This window comes from Tamandua tetradactyla, chromosome 14, assembly GCF_023851605.1.
Source record: "Tamandua tetradactyla isolate mTamTet1 chromosome 14, mTamTet1.pri, whole genome shotgun sequence".
NCBI lineage: Eukaryota > Metazoa > Chordata > Mammalia > Pilosa > Myrmecophagidae > Tamandua > Tamandua tetradactyla.
The window spans coordinates 6967175-6994632 of NC_135340.1; positions in this window are offsets into that span (position 1 = coordinate 6967175).

The window sequence follows — 27458 nt, forward strand, 5'->3', positions numbered from 1 at the left end:
TTATTCCTAGTTGATCTTATCTGTGTTAGTTTGCAAGCTGTGGGAATGTGATATATCAGAAATGGAACAGCTTTTAAAAAGATGAATTTAATAAGTTACAAGTTTGCATTCTAAGCCTACAAAAATGTCCAAACTAAGGCATCCAGGGAAAGATATCTTAATTCAAGAAAGGCCAGTGGGTCAGCAACACCTCTGTCAGCTGGGTAGTCACATGGCTGGCATCTGCTGATCCCTTGCTCCTGGGCTCCATTGCTTTCAGCCTCTGTTCCTATGAGGGTTCATCAATTTTTCTCTGGGGCTGACATTCATCTCTTGGCTTCGCTTGGCTCTCTACAGGCTCTGGCTTGCTTAACATCTCATGACAATGTCTGGTGGGCTCCAAGAATCTCCAAATATCCGTGTCTCTGTTCTCTGCCTGTCAGCTCTTCTCTGAAGTTTCTGTCTACTCCATCATTTCTGAGGCTTCTGTTATTTCTGGATCTTTCCAGAATATTTCTGATTTTAAAGGATCCCGGTAAACTAAAAAGACCCACCTGGAATGGGTGGGATCACATCTTCATTTAACTAGAGATCACACCACAATTGGGTATGTCACATCTCTGTGGAGATCATCTAAACAAAAGTTTCCATCCTACACTGTTGAATCAGGATTAAAAGAAGTGGCTGCCCTCCCAAGATTGAATCAGGATTAAAACATGGCTTTTCTGGGTATGTACATATTTTCAAGCCAGTACCCTATCTACAGATAATTGAAATTCAAGACATAAAGAACATAAAAGTCCCATCTAAGAAGACGAAGGGAAGATCAACATATACTCACACAAGGTTTGAAATAGGAACTAAGTTCAAATGTCTCTCTCTTAGGCTGGTACTTAGCAAAGCTTACTCCAATGTGGTTTCAGCAATGCCCTCTTCTTTCTTAGACTATGAAGCATTAATGGCTGCTTAGAGACATGTTCTTGTTGAAACTCACTAACAGTTTCCTCACCACCACAAGCATCAAAAATCTCAACACAAAACAAAACAAAAAACAACCCCAGGGGTCTACTTCCTCAAGTATCCCAACACTCTGCAAGAACAATTCATTATTATGGGGTGCGTATCAAACCCTTATCAAGTTAAACAAAGTCATTAAATATTTAGAGTTCAAGTCTGCTGGTGGTGTGGACAGACTGCTCCTCACTGCTCACAGAACCAGACACCATGTGGCCAGAACCTCAGAAATAACATAATGTGGAGTTCCATCTGTCCAAGCCTGCATCCCAGCTCATCTCTAACCCTCATGAATAAAACAAATGAAACCCAGAGATAAGGCAGTATGTTCCCGGGTGATTAAGAACGACCTCAAATTAGAGTTCTAAAGCAAGGATGATTTTTCTACTGAGAAGTAGCATAAACTGTATGCAATCTACTTTCATTATTTCAACTTAGTAGAATCTGTAAATAACAAAAAAAGAATCAGACCCTTCTCTGTGTATTATTTGCATCACTGATCAAAAAACAAGATATGTAACTAACCTAATTGCAAAATTTTAAATAATTCTAGCTGCCTATCCAGGCACTTACTTAAAAATGCTCTAAAATTCTACCATCTTGTGGGAATTTAGAAATGTAAGAAATGACTAGGTTCAAAATTTATGTTTTACATCATTTAAAATGCGCTTGCAATTATAAGTATTAATGGAAACAGTGTCTGTAAGAGCATCTAATTTGACAGATTTGATTTTGCTTTCTTTTCTAATTTCATATAAAAATTCAAGTTACCCTAGGCCTCATTAATTGGAATCAAGCAAATTCATAACGGGGAATAATGAACTGGCAGAGATTTGAAATAACTTCTAAAACTTTTTTCTATTTTTTGCCTACATAGAATGGTACAGGACTATATTGAAGCTAATTATTTCCATTTACTTAGCAGTACATTTAGTTTTCATATAGGACAATACTCAAAAGTAATACATTTTTTTTAAATGTGTCACATAATTATTTCAACACTTCATTCTTTTTTTCTTCTCCCTCTCTCCCCATACCTTATGTTACATCATTCTATTACTCCTATCTTTTCCTAAACATTGTATTTTTCATAAATCCATTTTTTCTGTGTAACATTTGGGGTCGCATATCAAATATTTTGGAACAGAAAACAGCAAAAATTAAATATCTACTTATTTTATAAATAGAAGTCACTTGAACTGTTTTCCAGAGGTAGTTCTGAAGATGAGGCACGGAGCATAGCCATCTACTGGTTGCCTGTTTGTGTCACTGCAGAGAAGTAAAGTACAGAATTTGAACCCCACAAATTAAAATTTACTTTCCAGTGCATGAAGATGCTTGAATAGGCACATGAAAAGAAGCACTTTGTGTGCCTAATCAAATAAAAATATCTATATATACATGGTCACTTGTGGTGTCCTAGATGGGCAGTTTTCAGTGCAACATTTCTAAGGAGACTAGATTTGGGGTAAATCCACCCAAAGTTAAATCTTGGCAGTAGGTGCAGAGGTTCAAGCATGAGCAGGAACTTTCCAGTAAAGGCCTGAAGGTGATGAGGACAGACTACAAATCTTTAAAGGGTTACCAAGCAACAGAACAACAGAATTATAAAAAGGGGTTGGTAATATTTCAAAATAAAAAGATTTTAAAATGGGGGGTTGGTAATGAGGGGAAGCTGCCTATATCCTCTTTCAGGCTTTAGAATGGTGTTTTGTTCTTATTAGTTTCAAAAGCAAAAAAAAATGCTGAATGCAGTATCCTTTTTACCTGATCTTGGGGTTATAATACAATTTCCTCCTTAAAGGAAACTTCACTCAATCCTAAAGTCAATTTACATTTGTCTTTGAAATGTATTTAAATTTTTAATGAGGGAAGTTTTCAAAATATACATTAGTTAAACTAATAATCATACTGGCTTATGTGAAATAGGAGACCAGAAGAAGATTGGAAAAAAAGAGAAAATTGAGCAAGATTTTAAATTACCCATTAAGGCTCCAGGCACTTTTAAATAATAATTTAACTAATGTAACAAACTAGCAACTTGTTTTCAAAGCAAGCACCGGGAGTTAGTTAACAATTCTGAATCCCTCCACCAAAACAAAAAAATGAAGTGGATCACTAAGCTCTCACTCTAAAAAATACCAAGAAGCAGGGAGATTTCCTTTTTCTTACTTCTCCTGATGCCTTTACAAGCCTTCATGGAACATAGTAAGCATTTAAATTTTGCTATTACCATTTCTGCATAGTGCACATGAATTAATATTTCAGATGCCTCAAATGCACAGGAATTGAGGGGGCCGAGAAAGAAGTGGGTGTGTGTGCTGGCTTGAAATTTGTATGTACCCCCCCCCCCCCAGAAAAGCCATGTTCTTTTAATCCAGTCTTATGGAGGCAGACCAACTGTTGGGTGGGACCTTTTGCTTACGTTGCTCCCACGTAGATGGGACCCTGCCCATTCAAGGTGGGTCTTAATCTGTTGACTGGAGTTATTTAAGGGAGAGACATTTTGGAGAGAGCTCAGAGCCGAGAGAAGCTAAGAGAGAAAGAAAGCATCCCAGAAGAAGCCAGAAAGACCAACAGGAGAACAGAAAGCTATTTTGAAACCAGCTAGGAGAGAAGAGCCAACAGATGTCACCATATGCCTTCCCATGTGACAGAGGATCCCTACATGCCATCAGGCTTTCTTCAGTGATGGTATCCTCTTGGTGATGCTTTAGTTTGGACATTTCCATAGCCTTAGAATTGAAACTTGTAAGTTAATAAATGCCTTCTGTAAAAGCCAATCCATTTCTGATATATTTATATTGTATGTCAGCAGCTTTAGCAAACTAAAACAGATATGTAGGTTGGGGTAGGGTGCTGTGATTTACAAATATCAAAAACGCTGGAACAGCTTTGCAAATGGATAAGGGAAGATTCTGGCAGAAATGTGAGGGGTTTGATAGAAAGGGCAAGGATTGCTTTGAGGAGACTGTTGGTAGAATGATGTACAAGAAAGGTACTTCCAATGAGACCTTAGACTGAAATGATGAGTGCATTATCACAAATTGAAGGAAAGCAGATCTGTGTTTTAAAGTGGCAGAAAATTGGGCAAAATTGAATGCTGGTGTTGGATGGAAGGGAGAATTTGAAAATGATGAGCTGAGATATCTAGCTGAGGAAATTTCCAAACTATATGTGGAAAATTCAGCCAGGCTCCTCCTTGCAGCCTATAGTGAAATATAAGAGGAAAGGGTAAGCTGAAAATAGAACACTTAGCTACAAAGAAACCAGAAACTGGTAATTTGGAAAATTTTGAGGTTTTGGAAAGTGAGACCATAGAGAATAATGAGAATAATGCCCCGCTGTCAGGATTTAACCAAACATGGAACCCGTCAGCCATTTCAGAAAAAGCCAGGATTAGAGATAGAGTTATCCAGGAAGAATTTGTGGAAAGTCCTATTGTCTGATGGTTGTGATCCTTGTATGCCACATGCCAAGCCAACAGAATTTTTCATGAGATCTGTATGAACAGAACCATGATCAGTCTGGACAAAAAAAAAACAAACAGAAAAGAGACAAATTGAAAGAAAAATAACTTCAAAAGCAGAACCTGGATGCTAAGGTCTGGAGATAAGAAGTCTCAGGCCAGGAGAGTGGACCCGCACATGCAGGTGGAAAGGGGGAGTTTGCCTCAGAGGTGGAGGATAGGCCTTCCACCTCAATGTTTAGGAAGAGTTTTGGTGTCCCAGGTTCCAGAGTGAGGAACACATTCTCTGGGGATTAGGGAGAGGCTGTACACTGCCCCATTGTTCTGAAGGGGTTGAATGTGTGTCCCAGAGATGGAGAGAGTCCATGTGCTACTCCATGCTTGGAGAGGATGAGGCCAAGAACAAGGTGCTCGTGCCAATGCTTCAGCATGTTAAAAGCCTCACCCCAGGGTTGGAAGAGAGCAGGGCCACTGTACAAGCCCATAGACAGGGTGGGGCTGCTGCACTCTCAAGCCCTGAGGAAGAAAATCATTCTATAGATGATGCTCATGAAGCACGCCCTGCAGTTTTCCAGGAACTGTTTTGGTCCATTGGCCCATTTTCCTTTCAACTTCTCCCTATGGCAATAGGAACATTTATCCTCTCACTGTCCCTCATTTGTATATTGGAAACAGATCACTTGTTCTGAGTTTCACAGGTCCACAGACAGAGAGGAATTTTGCCTTAGGACAGACCATACCTGTAACTGATTTTGATGACTCTGCATTGTCTCTGATTTGGGATTGCATTTGTATGGTTACTGAAATGATTGAAGGCTTTCTTGATATTGTGATGGAATGAATGTATTTTGGATATAGAAAGAATATGTCTTTTGGGGGTCCAGAGGATGGGATGTACTGGTTTGAAACTGTTATATATCCTAGAAAAGCCATGCTCTTTTAATCCTATCTAGTGGGGGCAGACCTATTGTTGGGCCGGGCCTTTTGCTCAGGTTGTTTCAATGGAGTCATGACCCTGCCCATTCAAAGTGGTCTTAATCTGCTGGCTGGAATTTTAAGGGAGAGACATTTTAGAGAGAGCTCAGATATGATAGAAACTAAGAGAGAAAGAAAATGCCCAAGAGAAGCCAGAAGGACCCAGAGAAGCTGAGAGAGCCATTTTGAAACTAACCCAGGAGAGAGGGGCCAGCAGAAGTCACCATGTGCCTTCCCGTGTGACAGAGGAATCCATTAGCCTTTCTTCAGGGAATGTATCCTTTTGTTGATGCTTTAGTCTGGATATATTCATGGCCAGAATTGTAACTTGTAACTTAATAAATCCCCTCTGTAAAAGCCAATCCATTTCCGGTATATTGCATTTCAGCAGTTTTAGCAAACGGAAACAGTGGGTGAGTATTTCACAATATAAAGATTTGTTTAGTTTCTCTCCCAAAAGGTCAAAGAGAATCCATAAAGTAGCTATTATACACAGAACCTCATGATTTCATAATTTTGTTTCTTCTCCAGCTACAACTATTTAAACATTATGAAAGAGAATAAATATCATTGTATACAAGTAGCCAATTTGAGTATTTTTATTTTTAAGGAGAAAAAATTTCCTTTGGGATAAAATATTATTTAAAAGAGAAAGAGCTTGAATTTCACCACAGGTGACCTTCAGGAGCTCATAAGTATTTGCACAATACATGTGGATTGCCAAGAAAGAAATAGCAGACAATTAAATTTGTATCACATTGCTATTTGCTGCATAAGTTCCTTTTCTCCCTTAAAGTGACTAAAAAATCCATGTTAATTACCCTTCTATCTCACAGGGATGACTCTATGAGTGAAAGACAAGGAAGCAGCAGGAAACTCCTGAGTGTTGCATATTAATTGAGGCCAGGGACTGCCCCACTTCAATAGGCAAAGCTGGACCAGTGCCACGGTGCTGGACTTCAAATCTTCAAGAGACTGCCAGCAGGACCATCATGCGCAGTTCACAGCCCTGAGCCTAGAGCCAGAGCCCTCCAGAAGCAGACAAAGTGAATAGCAGCCAAAAGCCATTCCAGCATAACCAGGGAGTACCACTTATCCAGGATTATCTGCAGAAAGCTAAGAGGTCACAAACTTTTTGTGAAAGCAAGTAATTCAGTCACAGATCTTTCTCATTCCTGGAATTCTTTGCCCTAGTTTCCTCAGCATTGGAAGTCCCAGTTAACGTACTGAATGCTTATCATGTAATAGTCATTTTGCATTTATCTCATTTAATTCTGATAGCAGTTCCTTTAGATAGTTATAGGTTCTTGTCCATAGATGAAACAACTGAGAATGGAGTGAGAGGTTGAGTAACTTGTCCAAGGTCTTACAGGATGAAAGGTGGGTGGCCAGAACGAAAATCTCTCATCCCCATATAATGCCTCTCAGATTTCTTTTATGTCCAAATATTTCATTGTCTGTTTATCTGTCCTTCTTAGCTACTACCAGCACTCTGACTATACTACAAAGGTAGAATACACACACACACACACACACACACACACACACACACACACAACTTTTAACCAGTTCCCAAAACTAAGCTCTAATGATGCCCCAGCAGGGAAGTGATTTCTTATGTCTCATCTTGGGAAGATGTGAGCCCTGGTTCTCTCTATTTAACATCCAAAATTTAAAGGGAAATTTCAAGATAAACCTACTGGAAAAGGACAGTTTGGGTTTTTGGGTTTTTTGGGAGTTTTTTTTTTTTTTCCCTGAAGGACTAGGCAAAAATCCAAGTACTTGAATTTACTTTATGTTTTCATTCTGAGACTGTGAAAGGCCTTTAAATGTCTACTAAGTCTTGCTCTAATATAGAACTGTAGGGAAGTATTCTACCTCCCTGGAGTCACTTGCAAAGCTGTTTATCCATGAGGTGAGTCTTGAGAAAGAAACCTGAAAGGTGCCACCAATCCACCCTGTCTCCCTTCAGAGGCAGTGGCAGGGGGTGGATTGTGCTGATAGAGAGTGCAGCCCCCTCACAACTTCACAGCAGCTTCTCAAACAAATTTTACATTTAGCTTGTGACCAGAGAGAAAAGAAGAAAGGAAAGAAAGAACAGAATGGTCTTTCCCTGGCCTCGCAATTCTTTTGTAGCATGAATGCCCAACAGCTTGTTCAGATTTAAAAGCAAACATTAAAGATAAAAGAAAACTGTTTTGGGGGGAAAAAAATCTTCCAATAAATTTATTTCTCCTTAATGCTTTTAACTCTGGAAAAATGCCAGAGTCTTCAAGGATCATCAGATAATCATGAAGTAAATAGATATATTCATATGAATAAGGATATAAGTTCATCTGTATTCATTTTTATATATTAAAAAAAGGAGGGAGCTCTTAACAGCTCTCTATCCACTACTTCAATTTCTGTTCACATTTTGGACAAAAAAGACTTTATCTCTGGCTAAAATAATTCTTCCTCTTGCTGCAAATTAAGCCTCCCTTTTCTCCTCAATCTCTAGTGGAAATGGATAGTTGAACAAAATCCCTCTTATAATTCCTATTTAAATGCTTGGAAATGGTTATGAATCTTTTCCTTCCTTACTTTCACAAAAAAAACCCTTCATTATATTGACTGTTTTAGAATCCCTTTTTGAAAAGTGCACTACTATATATCATCTTCTCGACTCTCTCTCACTTCTCTAGAAATTTATTAAAACCCTAGGACCAAAATTAGAGCAATTCCCTAACAGAAGTGTGAATAATAATAAGTACACTAGAATAGTTAGTTATTCCTAGCTACCACATATTGACAATTTCTGATAGTTCTTTAAAAATTGACACTGTTAATTACTCATTCATTTTCATTTACTTTCCGATTAAGTGACTTACTTGTACTTATCCTGTTGGGTGTGTGCTTTTGATCATTTATATAAAGATAAATTGAAATAATCATTGTTATATTAAAGTATGCTGTTCCCTAGAAATGTTCATTTCAATTTGATGAAACATTTACTTGACTTAAGTGACCTATAGAATTATATTCTTCTTTTCCATGGTAAGAGAGACCTAATCAAATTATAATTTCATGGCAACAGTTTCAATACTCTCAAATTCTCTCAATTCAAATTCAATTTATAATTCTATAGAATTATAAAAACTGAGACTTGCAATAGCCCTTTATAAGCACTTGGGGCCAAACCACTTATTCTGGAAACTGATCACTGAAAGGACAGGAGGTAAAATGTCTTGCCCAGCTTGTGGTAATCCTGGCTGCTTTCCCATCTCAGGGCTTTACACTTGGTGTCTTCTCTACTCTTCTACACTGGTATCTTCATTCAGGACATCATGACACATATTCTGTGTTATGATGAACCCCTTCTACATCTTTGCCTGTGTTTTTCTGACACAGGAACACAACTTCCCCTTCCCTGACTTTCTTCACCTCAGTAACTTCTGTCCATAAATTATTGCAGTAAGTATTCACTGAATTCATGCTATGCTCCAAGCACTATTCTATGAGTACCATTCTAAGAGCTAAGAATAAAGAATGCCCACATAAAGCTTATATTCTAATCGTAGAGGTTGGCAGAGTATGCAAATCAGAAATAGGGCAGTCAGTAACCTTGTCAGGGTTCGCCAAAGAAATGAACCAACAGGACATGTGTCCATCTGTTTTGTCTATCTACCTGTCTGTCTGTCTATATAAAGGAATTGGTTCACGCAATTATAGGGGCTGGCTGGCAAGTCTGAAAACTGTAGCTCAGACCTGCAGGCTGGAAATTCCAGCAAGAGTTGCAGTTGCAGTCTCAAGGCAGAATTTCTTCTTCTCTAGGAAACGTTTTATTTTTTGAGGCCTCCAATTAATTAGATGAGACCCTCCCATAGTCTCAAGGATAGAATCCTTAAAGTCAACTGATTGTAGCAGCTAATTACATCTACAATATACCTTCATGGCAATATCTAGGCCACTGTCTGACGCACAATTGGGCACTATAACCTGGCTATGTTGACACATAAAAGTAAACATCACAACAGGCTTAACCAGGAAGCTCACATTTGAATTTAGACCTGAAGCCATGAGGTTCTCTGGGAGAAGAGATTCTAGGCACAGGGGAATATAGGTGCAAAGACCTTGACAGAAGTGTGCTTGGAATGTTTATGGAACAGAAGAGAGTACCATGCAGGATAAGGGGGGAAAGAGAAGCCTAAATGAAGTAAAAAAAAGTTAAGGACGGGCCTTGTGGGACATTGTAAGGACTTGAACTTTCACTTTGAGTACGATGGGAAAATATTACAGGGTTTTGAGGAGATGAATGGCAGGATGTGAAATATGTTTTAAAATGAACTTTCTGGTCCCATGGAGAACGGACCATAAGGAACACAAGAAACTGGAACAGTAGTTAAGGTGCCTGCTGTAATTCAATTAAGACCGCAATGGCTTACAATGAACTTGTAACAATGGAGATGGTGGGGAGTAATCTTATTCTGTTTGCAAATATCTTGGAGGTAGAGCTGTGAAGTCTTGCTGATGGAACACATGAATAGTGTTAAGAGGAAAAAGAATCGAGAATGATTTCAAGGTTTTGGCTACAGCAGCTAAAATATTATCTCCATGAAGGTATAGCTTTTGGTCAGTTTTGTTCAATGCTATGCTTGACACATAAAAAATGTAATATTTGCAGGAAGAATGAATGAGAATGTAAGGACTATGATGAGAAAGAATGGGGAGGAGCAAGTTTGGGGAAGAAAGAATTTGGCTTTGAACAGAATATGTTTCAAGTACCTATTTGACCTATAAGTAGAGATTTTGAATAGATATTAAGATACACAAGTAGGAATTAAGATACAGTGTGGAGAGATGGGGCTAAGATGGCGGCTTAGTAAGGTACGCACGTCTTAGTTCCTCCTCCAGAGCAACTACTAGGTGACCAGAAACAGTGCAGAACAGCTCCCGGGGCCACGGCAGGGACCGGACACACAGCATACCCCAGTCTGGACAGGCAGGACCGGCTGCGAGACTCCGCTGCGGTGAACTTCCCGAGTGGCACGCGCTTCCCCAGGCTACAGCGGCTGGAGGCCGGCGCCCCTCCCTCCCTCCTTCCCGGACCGGCTGAGAGTCTCGGAGAGGTGAGTTCCCCAAGCCGCGGCTGCCGGCGACCAGCGCCCCTGCCCCACAGGTGGCTTGCCGGTCCAGCTACGAGGCTCAGATCAGCGAGTTCCCCAAGCCGCGGCGGCCATGACTGGCACCCCTCCCCCGCAGGTGGCTGCCCGGAGGGAGAGGAGGGAGTCTCTGACAGCGGCAGGGACTGGGTCCAACCAAACACCAATAGTGGCATTAATAAAGGAGCCACAACATCTTTTGCTGGTGGGACCCGCAGACAGACAAGCACCATATACTGGGCAGGATAAAAAAAAAAACAGAGCCCAAAGACTTCACAGGAAAGTCTTTCAACATGCTGGGTCTCACACTCAGGGAAATCTGATTAAATGTCCAGACGCCAGCAAAAAATAACAAATCACACCAGGAAAATTGAAGATATGGCCCAGTCAAAGGAACAAACCAATAGTTCAAATGAGATACAGGAGCTGAGACAACTAATTCTGAATATACGAACAGAAATGGAAAACCTCTTCAAAAACCAAATCAATAAATTGAGGGAGGACATGAAGAAGGCAAGGGATGAACAAAAAGAAGAAATGAAAAGTCTGAAAAAACAAATCACAGAACTTAAGGGAATGAAAGATACAGTAGAAGAGATGAAAAAAGCAATGGAAACCTACAATGGTAGATTTCAAGAGACAAAGGTTAGAATTAGTGAACTGGAGAATGGAACATCTGAAATCCAAAAAGAAACAGAAACTATAGGGAAAAGAATGGAAAAATTTGAGCAGGGGCTCAGGGAATTGAATGATAATATGAAGCGCACAAATATATGTGTTGTGGGTGTCCCAGAAGGAGAAGAGAAGGGAAAAGGAGGAGAAAAACTTATGGAAGAAATTATCATGGAAAATTTCCCAACTCTTATGAAAGACCTAAAATTACAGATCCAAGAAGTGCAGCGCACCCCAAAGAGAATAGATCCAAACAGGCGTTCTCCAAGACACTTACTAGTTAGAATGTCAGAGGTCAAAGAGAAAGAGAGGATCTTGAAAGCAGCAAGAGGAAAACAATCCATCACATACAAGGGAAACCCAATAAGACTATGTGTAGATTTCTCAGCAGAAACCATGGAGGCGAGAAGACAGTGGGATGATATATTTAAATTACTAAAAGAGAAAAACTGCCAACCAAGAATTCTATATCCAGCAAAACTGTCCTTCAAAAATGAGGGAGAAATTAAAACACTTTCAGACAAAAAGTCACTGAGAGAATTTGTGACCAAGAGACCAGCTCTGCAAGAAATACTAAAGGGAGCACTAGAGTCAGATACGAAAAGACAGAAGAGAGAGGTGTGGAGAAGAGTGTAGAAAGAAGGAAAATTAGATATGATATATATAATACAAAAGGCAAAATGGTAGAGGAAAGTATTACCCAAAGAGTAATAACACTAAATGTTAATGGACTGAATTCCCCAATCAAAAGACATATACTGGCAGAATGGATTAAAAAACAGGATCCTTCTATATGCTGTCTACAGGAAAAACATCTTAGACCCAAAGATAAACATAGGTTGAAAGTGAAAGGTTGGGAAAAGATATTTCATGCAAATAACAACCAGAAAAGAGCAGGAGTAGCTATACTAATATCCAACAAATTAGACTTCAAATGTAAAACAGTTAAAAGAGACAAAGAAGGATACTATCTACTAACAAAAGGAACAATTCAACAAGAAGACATAACAATCATAAATATTTATGCACCAAATCAGAATGCCCCAAAATACGTGAGAAATACACTACAAATACTGAAAAGGGAAATAGACACATCTACCATAATAGTTGGAGACTTCAATTCCCCACTCTCATCAATGGACAGAACATCTAGACAGAGGATCAATAAAGAAACAGAGAATTTGAATATTACAATAAATGAGCTAGACTTAACAGACATTTATAGGACATTACACCCCACAACAGAGGATACACCTTTTTCTCAAGTGCTCATGGATCATTCTCAAAGATAGACCATATGCTGGGTCACAAAGCAAGTCTCAACAAATTTTAAAAGATTGAAATCATACACAACACTTTCTCAGAACATAAAGGAATGAAGTTGGAAATCAATAATAGGCAGAGTGCCAGAAAATTCATAAATACATGGAGGCTCAACAACACACTCTTAAACAACCAGTGGGTCAAGGAAGAAATTACAAGAGAAATTAGTAAATATCTCGAGGCGAATGAAAATGAAAACACAACATATCAAAACCTATGGGATGCAGCAAAGGCAGTGCTAAGAGGGAAATTTATTGCCCTAAATGCCTATATCAAAAAAGAAGAAAGGGCAAAAATTCGGGAATTAACTGTCCACTTGGAAGAACTGGAGAAAGAACAGCAAACTAACCCCAAAGCAAGCAAAAGGAAAGAAATAACAAAGATCAGAGCAGAAATAAATGAAATTGAGAACATGAAAACAATAGAGAAAATCAATAAGACCAGAAGTTGGTTCTATGAGAAAATCAACAAGATTGATGGGCCCTTAGCAAGACTGACAAAAAGAAGAAGAGAGAGGATGCAAATAAATAAGATCAGAAATGGAAGAGGAGACATAACCACTGACCTCACAGAAATAAAGGAGGTAATAACAGGATACTATGAACAGGTTTACACTAATAAATATAACAATGTAGATGAAATGGACAAGTTCCTAGAAAGGCATGAACAACCAACTTTGACTCAAGAAGAAATAGATGACCTCAACAAACCAATCACAAGTAAAGAAATTGAATCAGTCATTCAAAAGCTTCCCCAAAAGAAAAGTCCAGGACCAGACGGCTTCACATGTGAATTCTACCAAACATTCCAGAAAGAATTAGTACCAACCCTGCTCAAACTCTTCAAAAAAATTGAAGTGGAGGGAAAGCTACCTAATTCATTCTATGAAGCCAACATCACCCTCATACCAAAACCAGGCACAGATATTACAAAAAAAAGAAAACTACAGACCAATCTCTCTAATGAATATAGATGCAAAAATCATCAACAAAATTCTAGCAAATCGAATCCAGCAACACATTAAAAGAATTATACATCATGACCAAGTAGGATTCATTCCAGGTATGCAAGGATGGTTCAATATAAGAAAATCAATTAATGTAATACACCATATCAACAAATCAAAGCAGAAAAATCACATGATCATCTCAATTGATGCAGAGAAGGCATTTGACAAGATTCAACATCCTTTCCTGTTGAAAACACTTCAAAGGATAGGAACACAAGGGAACCTCCTTAAAATGACAGTGGGAATATATGAAAAACCCACAGCTAATATCATCCTCAATGGGGAAAAACTGAAAACATTCCCCCTAAGATCAAGAACAAGACAAGGATGTCCATTATCACCACTGTTATTCAACATCGTGTTGGAGGTTCCAGCCAGAGCAATTAGACAAGAAAAAGAAATACAAGGCATCAAAATTGGAAAGGAAGAAGTAAAACTATCACTGTTTGCAGATGATATGATACTATATGTCGAAAACCCGGAAAAATCCACAACAAAACTACTAGAGCTAATAAATGAGTACAGCAAAGTAGCAGGTTACAAATCAACATTCAAAAATCTGTAGCATTTCTATACATTAGTAATGAACAAGCTGAGGGGGAAATCAAGAAACGAATTCATTTACAATTGCAACTAAAAGAATAAAATACTTAGGAATAAATTTAAATAAAGAGACAAAAGACCTATACAAAGAAAACTACAAAAAACTGTTAAAAGAAATCACAGAAGACCTACATAGATGGAAGGGCATACCATGTCCATGGATTGGAAGACTAAATATAGTTATGATGTCAATTCTACCTAAATTGATTTACAGATTCAACGCAATACCAATCAAAATCCCAACAACTTACTTTTCAGAAAGAGAATAACCAATAAGCAAATTTGTCTGGAAGGCAGGGTGCCCCGAATTGCTAAAAGTATCTTGAGGAAAAAAAAACGAAGCTGGAGGTCTCGCGCTGCTGGCCTTTGAGGTATATTATGAAGCCACAGTGGTCAAAACAGCATGGTATTGGCATAAAGATAGATATATCGACCAATGGAATCGAATAGAGTGCTCAGATATGGACCCTCTCATCTATGGACATTTGATCTTTGATAAGGCAGTCAAGCCAACTCACCTGGGACAGAACAGTCTCTTCAATAAATGGTGCTTAGAGAACTGGATATCCATATGCAAAAGAATGAAAGAGGACCCGTATCTCACACCCTATACAAAAGTTAACTCAAAATGGATCAAAGATCTAAACATTAGATCTAAGACCATAAAACAGTTAGAGGAAAATATAGGGAGATATCTTATGAATCTTACAATTGGAGGCGGTTTTATGGACCTTAAACCTAAAGCAAGAGCACTGAAAAAAGAAAGAAAGAAATGGGAGCTCCTCAAAATTAAACAGTTTTATGCATCAAAGAACTTCATCAAGAAAGTAGAAAGACAGCCTACACAATGGGAGACAATATTTGGAAATCACATATCAGATAAAGGTCTAGTATCCAGAATTTATAAAGAGATTGTTCAACTCAACAACAAAAAGACAGCCAATCCAATTACAAAATGGGAAAAAGACTTGAACAGACACCTATCAGAAGAGGAAATACAAATGGCCAAAAGGCACATGAAGAGATGCTCAATGTCCCTGGCCATTAGAGAAATGCAAATCAAAACCACAATGAGATATCATCTCACACCCACCAGAATGGCCATTATCAACAAAACAGAAAATGACGAGTGCTGGAGAGGATGTGGAGAAAGAGGCACACTTATCCACTGTTGGTGGGAATGTCAAATGGTGCAACCACTGTGGAAGGCAGTTTGGCGGTTCCTCAAAAAGCTGAATATAGAATTGCCATATGACCCAGTAATACCATTGCTAGCTATCTACTCAGAGGACTTAAGGGCAAAGACACAAATGGACATTTGCACACCAATGTTTATAGCAGCATTATTTACAATTGCAAAGAGATGGAAACAGCCAAAATGTCCATCAACAGACGAGTGGCTAAACAAACTGTGGTATATACATACGATGGAATATTATGCAGCTTTAAGACAGAATAAACTTATGAAGCATGTAATAACATGGATGGACCTAGAGAACATTATGCTGAGTGAGACTAGCCAAAAACTAAAAGACAAATACTGTATGGTCCCACTGATGTGAACCGACATTAGAGAATAAACTTGGAATATGTCATTGGTAACAGAGACCATCAGGAGATAGAAATACGGTAAGATAATGGGTAATTGGAGCTGAAGGGATACAGACTGTGCAACAGGACTGGATGCAAAAACTCAGAAATGGACAGCACAATACTACCTAATTGTAATGTAATTATGTTAAAACACTGAATGAAGCTGCATCTGAGGTATAGTTTTTTTTTCTATTATCGTTTTATTTCTTTTTCTGTTGTCTTTCTATTTCTTTTTCTAAATCGATGCAAATGTACTAAGAAATGATGAATATGCATCTATGTGATGATATTAAGAATTACTGATTGTATATGTAGAATGGAATGATTCCTAAATGTTGTGTTATTTTTTTTAATTAATAAAAAAAAAAAAGATATAGTGTGGAGGTCAAGAGAGAAGTCTGGACTAGAAACACAAAGGTGGAGGGCCTCGATATTGAGACAATATCTAAAGCCATGAGACAAGATAAAATCACAAGTGGGAAGAATAGAGAAAGAGAAGAGAGTCAAGGAGTGGACCCTGATATTCTCCAACATGGGGTGATCAGGAGTAAGAGGAACCAACAAAGGACACTGCAAAGTGGTAAGTGAGGTAGAAGGTAAACCTAGAGGGAGGCATCCTGGAAGCCAGCCTGTGAGGACTCAGCTCCAGCAATACTTCCTCTAAGGAGCTTTCCCTGACCTACCCCTTAGAGGGCAATGACTTCCCCCATGGCATCACCAGGTTGACCATTGCAGAGAGTCCATATTTTGTAATTCCCCTCTAGGTTGTTGTAGTAGTTAGATTCAGTTGTCAACTTGGCCAGGTGAACATGCCTAGTTCTGTTGCTGTGGACACGAGCCAATGGTATGTGAACCTCATCTGTTACTAATTACATCTGCAGTGAGCTAGGAGGCATGCCTGCTGCAATGAATGACATTTGGATTAATTGGCTGGTGCTTAAATGAGAGAGTGCAACGTAGCACAGCCAAGCAGCTCAGCATTCCTCATCTCAGCACTCGCTGCTCAGCCCAGGCCTTTGGAGATGTAGAAAGGAATCACCTTGAGGAAAGTTGTTGGAACCCAAAGACCTGGAGAGAAGGCCAGTAGAGATCATCCTGTGCCTTCCCATGTAAGAAAGAACCTCAGTGGAAAGTTCCTGCCTTTCCTCTGAAGAACTAACAAAATAAATCCCCTTTTATTAAAAGCCAATCTGTCTCTGGTGTGTTGCATTCCAGCAGCTAGAAAACTAGAACAGTTGTCTACCCTTTGTAGCAGAGTTTTATTCAAAGAGATGAAAAAGATACTGATACTTAGTAGCTTTTTTTAAAATAAATTTTAAATAATTTGTGATGCTTCCAAATTGCTGATAAGAGGAACAGTAATGTTAACAGGACTTGTTCCAGGTTTGACCTTCATAACAAAAATGGATTCAAGGTGGAGACAAACAGGTATAAGCAAGTGACAGAGTTTATTGAAGATAAAAAGAAAGTACACACTTAAGGGATGCACACAGGCATGCTTAAGGAGAGATACATACACGTTTGGCATGTGGGTTTTTATTGGATTTAAACAAAGAAAGGTGGGGTTTGAGATTTTGATACATTGTGATTAGTTAGTAGAGAATCAAATTATGATTGTGAGTAAGCTCTTGTAATAGGCTGTCTAGACATTCAAATTAGGGCCTGTAAGTGGGTTATGGAGATTGGTCCATGCCTCGCAGTTGAACAATGTATCTTGTTTTGCTCAACTGCTTCTGGTTTCAGGAACTTGATTGTCTTCTCTAGAAGCCCTTACCCTACACTGGTTCCAAAGGCACCTCAGGACCTACAAGATGTTTTTCCTACATCTAACCTGCCTAATAGGATGAAACTTTCCACATCCATATGTAGATAGAAGGAAGTACTGAAAAGTCACACAGAAGAGCTATTCTTTTAGAAAAACAAAACTAGAAGGAAAGGATAAGCTTTGTGCCATCCAGCTGCTATTATCAACATGGATGATTTGTACTGATATTTTAAATATAACATGCATGGCTCTTCACAAAGAATTTTCTGTGTGTTTCTACTTTAATTCTTATGAACAACCTTCTAAGAGTAGTTACTATTATTATTTTCATTTTACAGATTAAGAAAGTAAGATTCAGTAAGTTGCCTAAAGTCACCCATTTTTTAAAAGACTGATAGATCCAAGATACAGACTATTTTTGTCCAATTCTCAGGTCTTGCTCTCAGAATTTACAACCACCCAATTACAATTTACTTCTTTTATTTATTTATAAATGCCAACCAAAGTTCTATACCTTTAAAACAAAGAACATGACATTGCTTTTTCAGCTTAGTTAACATGACTTTAATTTGGGAAATCTCTAGATTCACAAATTAGTGAATTACATAATAGGCCCAACAAATAGAGTAAAATTCCCATCTGGGGAGGGGTGAGTATTTGAAGAGGTAAGGGGGTACTTAACCTTCCCCTAGTTTTGACATATACCCCCCCTTATTATTTTTTTTAAACTTATTTTTTTACCTGGATCTTGATCATAAGACATAATTTCCTTTGGGTTGAGAAATATACAAATGCCAAGACAAAGAGTAATGCAGTAAGTCCATACCAGCTTTTACAGATGCTCAGGAGCTCTAAGACCCATTCCCCATGTCTCCAGTGAACTAAGCACACAACACTGGTGATCAGGATGTCCACTGGTAAATGCTGATAGGTAGAGTGAAAGAAGAGTGGAAATGCTGCCGGAAGAAGATAAGCCTGCTACCGGGGATGGGTAGACATAAGAAGCATGGATGAAGGGATGTCAAGGGGGAGCAAGACATTATTGAGTCTGGTGACATGGCATCAAAGAGAAGTCTAGGCCATTTTAATAGTCCCTGACTGCTTCTGGATAAAAACATGAGATTTTTCCACTCTGAGTTTTATTGTTTATGATCCATAATAGACTATATATATATATATATATATATATATATATATATATATATATGAAAAATGCATGCATAGAGTATGTTCTAAAACCATGAATTGAAAACAAGCTACATCTAAGGATACATAAGCTTTGATCTACCAGGAAATGCTTCATTTAAAAATATATATTTAGTGTTCATATCTTGTGTTAGTTTTCATCTCTTTCTATACCAAGTGGGATTGTTATGAATATTGAGTACTTTTACTATATTTTTCAGCCACAAATAATATTTCTTGACACTGGGGTCCTTTCTATGTGTGTAATTTATTCAGTTCTCCTCTAGTGTAATAACCATACTAAAAACAATGGTTGCTTAAGGAAAACAATTGTCTTTTATAATATGTACACACACTTCTAGAAATGCACCCAACATCTCCATGTTTGAGTGCCCTGAATAATTGTTATGGGGTCATGAAAAATTCAAAATTACTCAATAAGGTGAGTTATTTCTAAATGTTATGTGGGTGAGTTCTATTTACACTTACTGTTACCACCTGAACTGGCTCCAGTTACTCAAATTACTTCTTTTGCAAATGTAACCACTTAGTCTATCAATCATTATCCAGCAGAGAACATCATCTCACTTTTACATATTACTGAATCTTTCCCTGAATGCAAACAAACATGCTAAAAAATATGAAGATGTCCACATAAGAGACCTTCATTTTTAATTTCTCTCTCCTAAAATAATTTATCTGTATGCAACTTTGTAGCATGTCAAAAATTAGATGAACTAATTAGAAACAGAGTATACTGAGGAGCTCTTGCTCTCTCTCTCTTACTATTGCTGTTGCTTGATCCACTACAGATGCTCAACAAATAAAATCCTGGAATCACAGATACAAGCAATACTCAGAACACCATACCATTGCCCAAAGCCGCCAAAGTACCAGAACTAGAAACAAGCAGTTCTGATCCCTGAAGTGCAGTTTTTGCTCAAGATGCCACTGGTCACCATTCACAGGCCTCCTAAGGCATTCCCATGGCTAAGAAAAGCATTCTGAAGAAGCACATTGCTCAATTCCATCTTTCACAGACCCTGGAAAATCGAGTGAAATGTGAGGATGCAGGAAGCAAACAGAAGACATGTTCTGTGCCTGAGTACAGGCATAAGTATCCCACAGACACACAGGACAATGTGGGAAAATGTTCATGCTAATCTCAGGACCCAGTTTCTCTCTCTGGCAAGTTTGGGTGTAGTGAATTAACACATGGTCCTGAATATTTCCATCTTTAGGGAAGTAACTTTAATTGCCCGTGTGCTTACATACAACACATACAAACTTTTTATTCAATCTTTACAACAACCCCATTAAAACACAACTTAGCAACATTTCACAGATAAGAAAACCAAAGTCAAGAAGTAAAATGACTTTAATAAGGTCAGATGAGTTTATTCAAACCCCGGTTCATCCATATGTCTTTTTTGTAATACCATGCTGCTAAAAACAAAAGGCTTAATAATATAAAATACAAATATTTTCAAAGCTACATAGATGAAAAATATACTTTTTCATCTTTCAAAGCTATATAGATGAAAAAAATAAATAAATGTTTTCACTTCTTGCCAAGTTGGAAGATAGCAGCATTTTCTGGAATGTCTATTTATCTTTGTTCTGCCTCAGATGCTATCACAAACACCACTGGGTTGGCTTAAAAAACAGGAATTTATTGTCTCACAGTTTCAGAGGCCAGAAGTCTACATCAAGGCATTGGCTGGAAGGCGGGCTGCCTCTTGGCCGTGGGAGTGGTTTGGTTGACCTGCAATGCTTGTCTTTCTCTGCTCTCCTGTCACAGGGCCTTGTCCTCTGGTTTTCTTCAGTTCCTACTGACTTCCTGCAGCTTCTCCCTCCTCTCAGAGTGGCCGTCTCTGACTCTGGCTTCCAGTTTCCTTCTCTTCCCAAGGCCTCCAGCAATCCAGAGGAAGACGCCCCCGATTCAGTTAGCTATACTTTAACCAGAAATAACACCTTCAAGAGATCCTATTGACAATGGGTTCATGTCCACAAGACTGTGGGTTAAATATTAAAAACATATCTAAATTGGGGTACATAAAGGGTAAACAGAGAAATGAGACAAAATAAAGTCTCAGAGGCTGAGAGATTTCAAACAGAGTCGAGAGGTTACCCTGGAGATTATTCTTATGCATTATATAGATATCCCTTTTTAGTTTATGGTGTATTGGAGTCGATGGAGGGGAGCACCTGAAACTGTTGAACTCTGTTCCAATAGCTTCAATTCTTGAAAAAGACTGTACAACTATACAGCTTTTACAATGTTACTGTGTGATTGTGAAAACCTTGTGTCTGATGCTCCTTCTATCCAGAGCATGGACAGATGAGCTAATAAAAAAAAAAAAAAGGATAAATTGGAGTACATAATTCAATCCATCACAGTAACCAAAAGTTCTTTTTTTTCTTTTTTGAAAGCTTGCCTCCAAAAAAAAAAAAATACAGTGAATTATTGACTTAATATAGAGGAGGAGTTAGCATCCTTCCCATACCTTCCCCCACAGAATCATACACATTAAAAAATCTTTATCTATTTTGAACATTTTTCAAAGATGAAAAAGGCACAAAAATCCTGAACAAGAAGCAAACTTATACTGAAATTAGTGCCAGGCCACATTGGTCTGAAACTGATAAAAACACTGCCATAAGAAAATGTATTGCATTGCAATAATCATAAAATGTATGAACCATTATATACTAAGAACATAATAATTCATATAAAACCAAAGTTTAAAAACTGAAAAGACTGTTCAATTGACCACTATATTATTTTCCCTAAGTATTTAAAGAGTACTTACAGTAATGTACATCCCATAATCATACCCAAGGAGCATGACCTGGGTTTCCAATGCACTTACAATATAATCTCCAGGTCCCCAATTGTTTTAGTTTGCTAAGGCTGCCAGAATGCATTATACCAGAAACAGAATGGCTTTTAAAAAGGAAAATTTATTAAGTTGCTAGTTTGCAGTTCTAAGGCCATGAAAATATCCAAACTAAGTCATCCAGGGAAAGACCTTGATTCAAGAAAGGCCGATGGATCCAGAACACCTCTGTCAGCTGGGAAGGCATGTGGCAACATCTGCTAGCTTTCTCTCCTGGCTTCTTGTTTCATAAGGATTCCCCAGGGGTGTTCTCCTTCTGCATCTCCAAAGATTTCTGGCTGTGTGGGCTCTCTCAGCTCTGTTTTGGCTCTTTCCAAAATGGTTCCCTCTTAAAGCGCTCCAATAAGCAACCCCACCTTGAATGGGTGGAGACCCATCTCCATGAAAACCACGTAATCAAAAGTTACCACCCACAGTCAGGTGGGTCACATCTCCACGGAAACAACCAAAAAGATCCCACCCAGGAATACTGAATGAGGATTAAAGGACATGGCTTTTCTGGGGTATATAACAGCTTCAAAACAGCACACCTACACAAAGACCTCAAAATATATGACCACAAAATATTTGATTCAGTCTACCTACCCATTTGGGGTACACACTCCCATATGAATGAGGAATTTCAGTTGCATAAAAACATACTTGCCAGATCATTTAGTAAAAATCTGGCAAACAAGAACAAGGAAGCTATTTAGAAGTATCTGAAAATAATAATCACAGCTCATTGTCCTTCTATGTAAGAATTGTTGAATTAAATCAGAACTTTTTATTGATAACCTCAGTAAACTAGTCTGGTAAATGTCAGTGTTAATTGCCTTGAAACATAATACAATAGTTTAAAAGAATTGTTCCATGAGTAATTGTTCTACTCCTTCGGAGACAGAATATTTACTGAGTAGTCATAAGAATTGCTTTTGGCCAAACCCATCAAACATGCTCATTCATAGACAGGACCTTGAGCTCCCTGAGCCCTATGCTGGAAAAGTTGTAGCTCACCCCAAATTGAGTGCACCATCATTCTGTAATGGCGCTGAAACCATGCATATAAGAGCCTAAGTTATCAGCCTGATGGCTTAAAGACTGGTGTAGGCACTTATTAAATATAAGGAATGAAAGAATATGTTTACATTGCTGTATCTTTATTTCACTTCTTTAAGATATTTTCTTCAACATGATAAAAATCCTACCATGAAAACAGCAACACCGATATTAAAAAAATTATTTCTTGATATATTAAGAATTACCAAATCCATAGATAGAACAAAAGCCCATAAGAACTTTCACAAATACTAATAATCATGTAAAACAACTCCAAAGAGAAAAAATTAACTTCATGCTACCTTTCCTAGAAGCCTTGTAGCAAATGATTGGTGCTCAAAACCACTAGAGTTTTACAAATGCTGTAAGTGGAACTTTGTATTTTGCTTGAATATTTGGACTATTCAAAACCTTTTTTGTGATTAGTTTTCAAAATGCAACCATGTATTAATTAGAAAATTAATCATGGTTATTTCAAGATAGAATAGGCTTTTTCTCTTTTAGGTACTTCTTATAATTAACATTTTCCTGTTTCCCTTTCATGAAATATTTTATAAATTATCAAGACCTTTAAAATACTTTTTTTTATTTTATTTTGCTAAACTAATTATGAAATGAAATTTTTATTTCATAATTCTTTACCATTTTTATTCACCCTCTGGGTACTAAATTAAAATTAATTCTGCTTTTTCTCACTCTAATAGATTTATGTGTATTATCATATATATTAAATTTTCAGTTGTTACCTTTTTTCATTTTTATGGCTTTGCACACTGACAATGTACACTTCATTAAAAATATGTAATCCCTTAGCTGCAATCAAGACATAATTGCAAATCTATATAATATAATAACATTCATGTTCTTCATATTTTATTACCAGAACTCCCTATTCCACGTGAAACTTCAGGACTTCCTATCATCATAAATTTCAATATGAGAAGAAGGTTTAAGAATTTCTGCCTCATGCCATTCGTATTTAAAATGTATTATTCATCTGTTTATTTTCATCAGTGGGACATTTAGATTGATTTAGACAATTATGACAATATACAGAAAGACTGAGATAAGATACATTAAGATACAAAAATCTTAATGTGATAAGCATTTTGTGGTAAGATGAAGCAATAACACCTTACTGCTAAAATAAATCCTTTAACCCAATCCACCTGTTTTTTCAGAAGAAGATATTGTAGTACAAATAAGTCAAGTCAGAAACCTGGACTTGAAAGAAGTATAAATGGAAAAAAGGCAGTAAGGCAGGGTAGGGAAACAGTGAGGCTAAGAGACAGGTTCTCTTCCCAGACAGTACTTCACAGAAGCCATTATGCTCCCTTTCATCTCTCCTGAATTTTGGTAGCATGCTCCTAATTCATACAGGATTCACACAGTCCCATTGGGAGTTCCCAAGGTATTGGTCCCAACCCAATTTACTAGTTTGGAGGTGGGAAGGATAATCAACAAATGAAAGCATTCTGTTAATGTTTGCCTGAAATTGTAGTGATAAGTGATCACTGCAGTCAGGGCATAAACTGCTTAGTACCATAATCCAAAAATTAGACTAAACCAATAAATTATATTTGTAAATCAGTCCTTACTGCCAAGCAAGAGATAACCATGTTCAGTCAAAATTATCTTCTCCTGTACAGAGCCCTTTCTACTTTTGTCTGCATGAAGTACTTCTTTATCTGAACCCAAGCACATCTTAAAACAAAGTCCACTAAAGGGTAAAACACTCAAAATACACAAATAATCAACAGGGAACCTTTTCCTTGAGACTTTAAAAAATCACCTCCAAAGGGTAAACTTTCTCAAGTTTAGAGCACCCTTGCTCTCTCCTTTGTTCTTATATTCTTAAAATAAGGCTTTTGAGTAGACACTTCTTGCTTCTTATGTTCTTGACTGTCAACCCTCTTAACTGCCCCACTCTTTCTCTGTCCTTACTTGTTTTACCTTTTGATATACAAGGATTCTCATTCCTGCTAAGTCTATTAAATAGACTGCGTCTGAACTACTTATTATCCAGTTCTTTTGAACTCCATGAAGGCAAAAGAAGCAAGTGGACTTCTTGTACCACTATTATCTTCAAAACAGAGCAGTTAAAAATAAATAAAAATGAAATGGTTCTATAACCTCCACAATTCCATAGCTTCTATACAACACACATACACATACTCCTTCTTTGCAAAGGGCTGCAGTAGTTTATATGTCCTTCTTTCTGGGACATTGTCCCTAAAATTTCAAGATGGTGGTGGGTGCCCCTATGAGAACCCATGGCACTCTGTACTCACCTCTGTGATATCTTCTAATTGTCTTCTTATTCCACTGGAAGATACTCCAGTATCTTCATACTCCAGGACAGAGCATCTGTCTTTCACTGTTATTTCCTCAGAATCTAGCAAAATGCCTGGCACACATAAAAACTCTTTATTTGCCTAATGCATGAACAAATTTTTAAAATTGCTGTAGTTCTGATAGTATGGTGGCAATGGCCCCAGCAGGACAGTACAGGAACTGCACAACAGAATGGAGGAGATTGTATCTGGCACAGGGTCTGCATCCTTGTCTTGTCAGAGGTTAGAGCCTCGGTAGGTAGAATAATGCACCCCACCCCCCACCTCCGCCAAAATTTATCCATATCCTCATCTCTGGAACATGCAAATATTTTACCTTCTATGGCAAAAGGGACTTTGCAGATGTCATTAAGGGCAAGGATCTCAGGATGGGAAGATTACCCCAGATCATCCAGCTGGGGACTCCCTAATCACATGACTCCTTAAAAGGGGAGAACCTTTCATGGCCCAAGGAGATGTGACAACAGAAGCAGGGTGACAGATGTGGCACCGCTGGCCTTGAAGACGGCCCAAGGGGGTCACAAGCTAAGGAATATGGAGACCTCGAGCAGCTGGAAAAGCGAAACACACAGATTCTCCCCGAAAAAGAACGCAACCCTGCTGACACTTCAATGTTTGTCCAATGAGACCCTTGCAGACCTTATTCAGAAGTGTAAGGCAATACATTTCTGTGGTTGCAAGCCATTAAATGTGTGGCCATTTGTTTCAGTAGAAGTAAGAAACTATTCCAGAGCCTGAGGCTACCCTATCAGAGGCTGCATCCCTAGACACATCCTTTGTTGCTTAAAATAAAATGACTTCTAAAGTTTTAATAAAGCAACCAAAATAAGCACATTGGTATAAATACTGATTCTTTATTCTGGTAACTACCTAGATATATTGAACAACAGATTCAAATATTCACTGAAGACTCCTCTCAGGATAATATAGCTTTACCTATACCTGGTCATTCTACCTACTTTAGAGGGAGATTTATTTGTATTGAAAAATAATTAAATTGTTTAAGCTTACCCAGAGATTTAGTAGAATACAAAGAATATTGATTTCTCTTCTTTCTTCTGTCATCTACATGATATTTTTGTTGTTTACAGAGTGGATAATACATATTAGTAAATGTACAAAGAAATATAACCTCCTATCACCCGTGTTCAAATTAGAATTTTCTAATGGCTCCTTTGTTTCCTGCTGAATGTGTACTGATTTAAATGGTCTGTCAATGTGTTATGAAGTCTCATTCCTACTCTTATGAAAACTCTGCACAATTATGTCAACTTTATGATTAGTCCTATAAAAGTAATGGTTCCATTGACCTTGTAATATTAGGTTCCCAGACAATATTCTAATATTTCGTTTCAGAAGAATGATAGACTATAAAAATTGTACCTAGTAATTACTGTCTTCTAATTACTTTCAGTATAAGAAAAACCTGGATGAGTTATTCCAAGTTCAATAGAAAATGTTATATATTATACCATATTCTAGTCAAATCAAATTTTAAAACATTTCTATGTAACAGGAGTTACATAGACAGCACCAAGGTACCTGAATGCTGGCCATCAGCTTTAAGCTAAAGCATTCCTTTAAAATACCCACTCAATGAATCCAGGAGCTGATGTTCTTAAGGCCATGACTAATACTAGGTCAAAGGTTTCACTTTAGCAAAAAAAAAAATTAATTTTTGCATGTAGATTATATATTTGTCATATCAGGAAAAACAATGCTCAAGTTCTTATAGCCATGAGTTTTCAAGTTGATTACTTAGGTAAATTTGAGGGGAATCTCCATGTCTCTCTCCACTTGGAGAGTCACAGGGCCACAGGGTACCCCAGAAAGTGGGGGGTGAGGCACAGGGCAACAAGGGACAAAGCTCCAGAATGCTGCCTCCCCCTGCACAGCCCAGCAGCTGTCCCTCATTCAGCAATGCCGAGCTCCACCTCAGAGGTAGAAGGGTTACTCTGGATAAATTGCACTGAGATGATTTATACTTGGGGACTTCATCAAGAGAGCTGGGTATACAGCTTTCAAGGGAGAAAAGCTATTCATTTACTGATACTGGAGGCGTTGCAGTGAAAATGCCAGATTGCCAATCAATTCATGGTCACACTCAGCAGTGGAAGGGAACTGGTGCGCCACAGACAACTCCCGACCAACACCTAAGGGCCTCACTCTTTGTTTTCTTTTCTTAAAAGATATTTTATTTGCTCTTGTTGACCAATGTATGTTGTAGTTATATTGAGAAATACAACATAGATGGATATTTGAGAGGTCGATTAATGTGCCAGGAAATGTGTAGACATTTCCAAAGCCAGATAAGATTCTGCATCTAATTCCATCCAACAAGCGCCACTTTAACTTTTAAGGCACTAGAAACCTTTCCGTGTGTTATAACAATCACGTAGAATATCTTTAAAGGAAATCCAGAATGGAGCACTTTAATG